We start from the raw sequence: 8,880 nt of genomic DNA, 5'->3' as shown, positions 1-8,880 counted from the left end.
TACTAAGGCAGTGTCAATCTGAAGGACTAATGTAATACTATAGTATTACATTGTTCCCTATAAGCAATCAAGCAAACACTCAGAATAGGAAAATAATTTTAGGACCTTAAAGGGGTACTCCGAGCAAAATGTATTTTTTTATATGGTATTATATAAGGTTAGTTCCTCAAAAAAAATGTGACGTCACATCTCAAGTGTGTGCACCAGCAGGGGGCGCATGTAGAAGTATAGAATTAGACGTAGATGAATCAGTGCCTTTCCCTCCCCGTGCTTGTAATGTTCCTCTGTCTCACCCCACTGCCTGTCTCCCTTTGTGCTGCCTGGTCCTAATACACCCGGTCCCATGCAGCGGGGTGAGCGCTCCTCTTCTGCCGCTCACCCCGCTGCAGAGGGCCCCTCCTGCACCGGTCTGACTAGCTGCTCGAGCGCTCATAGCCCCTGAGCGCTCACACCGCTGCCTGGTCCCATGCAGGAGCGCTCAACCCTTCCCGGTCCCGATGGGGTGAGCGTTCCTGCACTCCTCCAGCTGCCCATGCCCGTGGTCAGGTCTGGTCCATAGCCGCCCTGTCCTATGCAGCAGCGCTCACACCGCCAGCACCGGGTGAGCACTGCTGCATCTTCTGCTTCTCCCTAGCAATTGCCCGTGCCCGTCCACTCTGAGCCTCGGTGGCAGATACACAGCACCTTCGTGCCCCGTGGCTGTGTATCTGCCGCAGCGGGGCATGGAAGTGCTGTGTATCTGCCACCAGGGCCGTTTTAATACATTGGTGGGCCCGGTGCACAGCCCTCAAGTGTAGGCCCTCCTCTTCCCTTTCGGCACATGGTATAATGTACTAAATTTACCCCCACACTGTATTAAGAGCCCCAATACATACAGTAGTTACCTTATAACACTATTTCCACCATACAGTGATTACATATTACATGAAAACTGCACTGAACAAAACAAAGATATCGCCAATGATACCATTACATAATACCGTCACACCATGAGCCCTATCACTACAGACCCTATAACAGAGTGCAGTTACATCCAGTGACTCACAGGGGGAGTCTTCTCCGATCAGAGTCTGTTACCTTTTCTTTTTCTCTCCATCCAGCCTGGGCCACCTTGAAGTCTTCTCCTGGCTGTGAATCTTCTCTCCAGAATCTGCCAGAGAAATATTTTAGGCTCCAACACATACAGTAGTTAGGTCCCCTGTACCCCTATATAGTAGTTACACCCCTCCGTACCCCTATAGTTACACCCCTCTGGCCTCCATAGTTTTAAGGTGTCCCTGTAGTATATAGACCCTTGTGTGCTCCTCCAGTTATATACAGCCCTCCTGTCTGCCCCCCCATTAGTATATAGACCCCCCGTGTGCTCCCCCAGTAGATTATAGCCCCCTGTGTGCTCTCCCCAGTAGTATATAGACCCCCCGTGTGCTACCCCAGTAGATTATAGCCCCCCTGTGCGCTATCCCCAGTAGTATATAGCCCCCCGTGCACTCCCCAGTAGTATATAGCCCCCTGTGCGCTCCCCAGTCGTCTATAGCCCCTCTGTGCACTCCCCCAGAAGTATACAGCCCCCTGTGTGCTCTCCCCAGTAGTATATAGCCCCCCTGTCCGCTCTCCCCAGTAGTATATAGCCCCCCTGTGCGCTCGCCCCAGTAGTATATAGCCCCCTGTGTGCTATCCCCAGTAGTATATAGCCCCCCTGTGTACTCCCCAGTAGTATAAAGCCCCCCTGTGCGCTCCCCAGTAGTAAATAGCCCCATGTGCTCTCCCCAACAGTATATAACCCCCCCTGTGCTCTCCCCAACAGTATATAGCCCCCATGTGCTCTCCCCAACAGTATATAGCCCCCATGTGCTCTCCCCAACAGTATATAGCCCCCCATGTGCTCTCCCCAATAGTATATAGCCCCCATGTGCTCTCCCCAACAGTATATAGTCCCCCTGTGCTCTCCCCAATAGTGTATAGGCCCCCCCGGGCTCTCCTTAATAGTATATAGCCCCCCCCCCTTTGCTCTCACTAACAGTATATAGCCCGCTGTGCTCTTCCCAACAGTATATACCCCCCTGGGCTCTCCCCAACAGAATATAGCCCCCTTGCTGTGTGCACCCCCCCCCCCCCCCCCGTTCGCTCCTGCTCCCCCTCCCATATAACAAAAAAAAAAAATCAGTTATACTCACCCGGGTCCACGCGTTCCTCTTCTCTTCCCTCTTGTGGCCGCACTGCAGCACTGAAGAGGCTGCACTCCCCTTACCCTCGCGCCGACGCTCCAGTGACGTCGGGCGCCAGAGGAAGAGTGCTGCCTCTTGTGACCGCAGGAAGTGCGGCCACAAGAGTGACTGACAGGGAGGGAGCCAATGGCGCTCTCTCTCTGTCAGTACCGCTGCTCCTGCTGAAGCGCAGCAGCGGGCGGAGGGGGCAGCGGCGGACGGGGGGGCCCTGCAGGGGGCGCCATGGATGGGTAAGTAGATTACTCATCCATGGCGCTCCACCCTGACAGGCTGGTGGCCGAAGCCCTGTGCGACCGCATTGGTCGCACATTGCAAATTTCAAACGGCTCCTCTTCAGCCAATCAGTGCTGCCTTGCATTGATTGGCTGAAGAGGGGAACCGGGAATTTCAAACGGCTCCTCTTCAGCCAATCAGTGCTGAAGAGGAGCACTGATTGGCTGAAGAGGAGGCGTTTGAAATTCCCGACTCCCCTCTTCAGCCAATCAGTGCACTGAAGAGCGGAGTCGGGGATGTCGGCAGACCTGCTGCGGAGCAGGTAAAGTATGCTCGCGGGCCGGTGGGGGCGATCGGAGCGGTGGCGGCGGGGGGGCAACCGGAGCAGCGGGGGGGCGATCGGAACGGTGGGGGGGGGGGGCGATCGGAGCGGCGGTGATCAGAGCGGTGGCGGGGGTGGCGATCGAGCCGGCGCAAGGGGCCGGGCTGCGAGCGGGCCGGGCTGCAGGCGCGCGATCGCAAAACGATTTTTCCGTACGATATATCGTACCGTCTAAACGCTGATCGTTATGAAACAAAAATCGGTACTCCGACATCGTTAATCGTACGATCGGGCCAATTATCGTTTCGTCTAAACGCACCTTAAGCCTGCCTGATCGACTAAATTAAGGGAAATAGCCCTATGCTGCACTCCTGCTGCAGATCAGCTGTCAGTATGACAACCTGGCTCCTGCTGTAACTACTACTCCAGGTAGTTTAACCCGTTACATGCCACAATCAAATCATAAGAGAAACAGATTGCTGAACTCAGGGAGAACCGCCAAATGACAACACTGCCGGCTGCTAATGAAAGCGCTCAATGCAGTGAAGTCCTAGGTGCATTGCCCCCTGGGAAACATGAGTATGCAAAAGAGGAGTCCGTGGAGCCTCATTGAAGAGTCTCAAAACACAGGACTAGCCAGATATCCCTCCGTGAAGGACCCAGCCAAGTGGCAGCTCCTGTTAGGAAACCACCAAATCCACCATATTAAGTGGACATATAAGTCAGTGTAATGACAAGGGATAAACCAAGGCTAGGTAACCATCCACAGACAGCTGTTTCGAGGTGTTGCCCCTCATCAGTGTGAAACAGGATTCTGGCTAGGTGGGAGCAATGCCTAGTAGAGCCATAAGAGAAACAGATTGCTGAACTCAGGGAGAACAGCCAAATGACAACACTGCACAATCAAATCATGACATTGGCGGGGGGGTTCAGATGATTTAATGCAGTTATGCTTACTAAACAGAAGCCCAGCAATAAGGTTCGCCTCCTGTTCTGTGTCCATGGCAATACCTCGGGCTTCCTGAAGCTTAACATATACAATACACTGCACTTGAGTGGTAGTGCAGTGTATTGTATCCCAAACTTGCAAGAATGAAGGAAAAATTGTGGCACTCACCAGTGATGATTAACCCTTTGGGACCAGGCCCAAAATTACCCAGTGGACCGCGCAAATTTTGATCTTAGTGTTTTCGTTTTTCCCTCCTCCCATTCTAAGAGCTCTAGCACTTTCAGTTTTCTATCTACAAGGCCATGTAAGTGCTTGTTTTGTACAGGAATAGTTGTACTGTGTAATGGTGTCTTTCATTTTACCATAACATGTATGATGGAATTCCAAATATATTATTTATGAAGATATAAATTGGTGAAATCGTAAAAAAGAATGCAATATGGTAACATTTGGGGGGTTCCTGTGTCTACGTAATGCACTATATGGTAAAAGCGATATGATATTATTACTCTATAGGTCAGTTCGAACACAACCATATGCAGGTTACACAGATTCTCTAATGTTATATATATATTTTTTTATGAAATCCTTTTTTTTGGCAATTAAATATTAATAAAATGGGCCTATTGTGACACTTATAACAGTTTTATTTTTTTACCTTTGGGGCTGTTTGGTGTGTCATTTTTTCCGCCATATGGGAATAAACGTAGTAGAAATAAGAGAAATCCAATGTGGTTAACTACAGCTGTAAGGGGTGCAATAAATGATAAGAAACAAGCATTCAGACTACTAAAACAAGAAGGTAGTGGGGAAGCATTGAGCAACTATAGACAGAAGAATAGAATGTGTAAAACGCAAATAAAAGAAGCAAAAATAGCAACAGAAAGAAGGATAGCCACAGAAAGTAAAACGAATCCCAAAATGTTCTTCACCTATATAAATAACAAAAGACTTAAAACCGAAAATGTTGGTCCCCTCAAAAATAATCTGGGTGTAATGGTGGAGGGGGAAGAGGAAAAGGCCAATCTACTAAATACATTCTTCTCTACTGTATTCACAGAGGAGAATCCCATAACAGACGACATGACTAGGGATAATGTTAATCCTCCCATAAATCTCACCTGCCTAACACAACAAGAAGTGGGGAAACGCCTTAAAAACATTAAAATCCATAAGTCACCGGGCCCAGAAGGTATCCATCCTAGGGTTTTGCAAGAATTAAATACTGTGTTGGACAGACCGTTATTCCTATTATTTAAAGATTCTATTACAACAGGGATTGTTCCACAGGACTGGCGCATAGCTAATGTGGTACCAATATTCAAGAAGGGGTCAAGGAGTGATCCTGGAAACTACAGGCCCGTAAGTCTAACATCTATAGTAGGTAAAGTATTTGAGGGGTTTGTAAGAGATGCTATACTGAAGTATCTTAATGAAAATAATCTTATGACGCAGCACCAGCATGGATTTATGAGGGATCGGTCCTGTCAGACTAATCTGATCGGCTTCTATGAAGAGGTAAGTTATAGACTGGACCTGGGGGAGGCTGTGGATGTTGTGTATCTGGACTTTTCAAAGGCATTTGATACTGTGCCGCATGAAAGGTTGGTCTACAAAATGAGGATGCTGGGACTTGGGGAAAAATTATGCAAATGGGTAAGTAACTGGTTGTGTGATAGAAAACAGAGGGTGGTCATTGATGGAAAATATTCAGATTGGGTTTTAGTTACTAGTGGGGTACCACAGGGGTCAGTGTTGGGTCCACTTCTTTTTAATATTTTTATTAATGATCTTGTAGAGGGGCTACAGAGTAGAATCTCCATTTTTGCAGATGATACTAAACTGGGTAAAGTAATCAGTACAGAGGAGGATAATATCATATTACAGAGGGATTTGGAGAAGCTAGAGGCTTGGGCGGAGAAATGGCAAATGAAGTTTAATGTGGATAAATGTAAGGTTATGCATTTGGGCCATAGAAATAATAAGTACAGTTATGTGCTAAATAATAAAACACTGGGTAAAACTACTTCCGAAAAGGACCTGGGGGTATTGGTGGACAGTAAACTCAACTTTAGTGATCAGTGCCAGGCAGCAGCTGCCAAGGCTAATAAAATAATGGGATGCATCAAAAGAGGTATAGATGCTAAAGATGAGAACATAGTTTTGCCTCTTTATAAATCACTAGTCAGACCACATACGGAATACTGTGTACAGTTTTGGGCACCGGTATATAAGAAGGACATAGGTGAACTGGAGCGGGTGCAGAGGAGGGCAACAAAGGTCATTAAGGGAATGGGTGGGTTACATTACCAGGACAGGTTATCAAGCTTGGGGTTATTTACGCTAGAAAAAAGACGTCTTAGGGGCGACGATCTGATCACAATGTACAAATATATGAATGGACAGTACAGAGATCTTTGTAGTGGTCTTTTTACTCCTAGGTCTGTAACAATGACAAGGGGGCATCCTCTACGTCTAGAGGAAAGAAGATTTCATCATCATCATCGACGCGGGTTCTTTACTGTACGAGCGGTAAGACTGTGGAACTCTCTGCCACATGAGGTTGTCATGGCCGATTCATTAAATAAGTTCAAGGGAGGCCTTGATACTTTTCTTGAACAATATAATATTACAAGTTATGGGCATTAGATTTCTGGTGATACGTTGATCCGGGGATTGTTCTTGTTGCCATTGCAGTCGGGGGGGGGGGGGGGGAGTTTCTCCCTGTGGTGGGGCGGTTGTCTTCTGCCCCATAGGGGTTTTTCGCCTTCCTGGATCAACACAGTAGGATTCTCCTAGGTTGAACCTGATGGACTCTTGTCTTCTTTCAACCTTATTTACTATGTTACTGTTACTATGTATGATCTCTAGTTTTTATTAATACCATATTTGTGAAGATCGGACATTTTGATCACTTTTTATTGATTTTTTTAAATATATAATGTAACATAAAATCGGTAATCCGCGCACTTTTTACCCTCTTTTCGTCTACGCCGTTCACAATGACGCTTGTTATAGTTTAATAGATCGGACAATTACGCACGCTACGGTATATTATATGTTTATCTATTTATTTATTTTTATATGTTTTATTTATATAATGGGATGGGGGGGTTATTTCAACTTTTATTGGGGGAGGGGTTTTGGGGTAGTGTAATAGTGTTTTGAACTTTTTTTTTTTTTTACACATTTGAAGTCCCTTTGGGGGACTTTTACATTCACTAGTTTGATTTCTACACTGATGATTGCTATGCCATAGGCATAGCATTGATCAGTGTTATCGGTGATCTGCTCATTGAGCCTGCCTGTGCAGGCTCAGTGTAGCAGATCGCCGATCGGACCGCACGGAGGCAGGTGAGAGACCTCCGGCAGTCCGTTTTACCAATCGGGACCCCCGCAGTCACACTGCGGGGGTCCCGATCGGTAAGTGACAGGGGACTCCCCCTGTCACTTACACTTAAACGTCGCGGCGTTCGCTGCAGCGTGTCATTACCGGTGAGATCCCGGCTGCTCACTGCAGTTACAGTACAGTTACGTCCAGGGTCGTCTGGTGACAGACTTCCATGACGTAACCCTACGTCCTGGGTCGTCTAGTGGTTAAAGTATTGTATTGCCCCCCAAAAGTTATACAAATAACCATTATACACTTATTATAGGAAATGCAATAAGTGATTTTTCCCTGCACTTCCTACTGCATCAAGGCTTCACTTCCTGGATAAAATGGTGATGTCATGACCCGACTCCCAGAGCCGTGCGGGCTGTGGCTGCTGGAGAGGATGATGGCAGAGGGACACTGAGGGACGCAGGGCACTGGAGGGACACTGAGCATCCCTCTGCCATCATCCTTTCCAGCAGCCACAGCCCGCACAGCTCTGGGAGTCGGGTCGTGACATCACCATTTTATCCAGGAAGTGAAACCTTGATGCAGTAGTAAGTGCAGGGAAAAAAGCACTTTATAAGAATTTCACGTAATAAGTGTATATTGGAGATTCGTATAACTTTTTTTTTTTTTTGGGGGGGGGGGGGGCAATACAATACTTTAATAAAAATTTTCGCCGGACTTCTTTAATGTTCTTTATTCCAAAATAAAAGGCATGCACAACAGGGCAGGGAAGTGAGTAACCTGTAAGTCATGTGGGCAGGCTACAGCTGTTTCACAGGTTATGGACCCCACTTCATTTGGCCATTTGACGATCATCTTTTAAAATATTAACCATTATTTGGCCTCAAAACGACAGCTGTCCTTAAGGACCCAAGCTATTAAACTATACCATAATTTATACAGCAGAGTGCACGCGATAAAGAAAAATACATCAGTAAAAACTAAACATCTTGCTGCAAAAAAATAAGCCAACACCAGCCCAGTCACAAGAACAATAACAATGCTATGGATCTTGGAATGTGTAGTTCTTTAAAGGGAATCTGTCGCCAAGTAAAAAAAAAATTTTTAAAGTGTTAAAACTGAATTTATTTATTTTTTTGTTAATTTATATGTGTTTTTCATTTTTTTTACATGTAAGGAAATATGAAAAATTAACAATCTAATTTTTCATATTTCCCAGTGATGGCCACCAGGGGGAGCTCCAGCAGGAAACTGCTGGTAAAAGCAGCCTGAAACCCGGCTGCTGAAAAAAAGAGGCAGTCTCTGCTCAACTGCTGTGACATCATCACCTCCCCCCTCTTTTCACAGGAGAACAAAGAGGGGAAAGGTGATATTATGTGTACTGTAGGGCAGCGCCATTTTGTTGTTGTCTGCACAGCAGTACAGATAGAAGAAACATGTCCCTATTCTTTCATAATACACCTCAGCTGCTGCAGAACCTAATACACCTCAACTTGCTGCAGAACCATATAAAGTTCGCCTGCCCACATACACCTCCCGCACTTCTCACCCCCCATCCCCCGCATGCACATAGTATTGTTGTTACACTCGTACAGACAGCTCATGTCATACATTACACAGGTAGAGGATGTGTGTGTATATGTGTGCGTGTGTGTGTGTATGTGTATATATATATATATATATATATATATATATATATATATATATATATATGTACACAGGCTATTGCTCTCTGGTTTCAGCAGTGTACATACATTACACAGGTAGGAGGTGTGTATATATATATATATATATATATATATACACACAGTGGTGCCTTGGATTACGA

This window comes from Dendropsophus ebraccatus, chromosome 7, assembly GCF_027789765.1.
Source record: "Dendropsophus ebraccatus isolate aDenEbr1 chromosome 7, aDenEbr1.pat, whole genome shotgun sequence".
NCBI classification, from domain to species: Eukaryota; Metazoa; Chordata; class Amphibia; order Anura; family Hylidae; genus Dendropsophus; species Dendropsophus ebraccatus.
Note: the sequence above shows the minus strand (reverse complement) of the source record.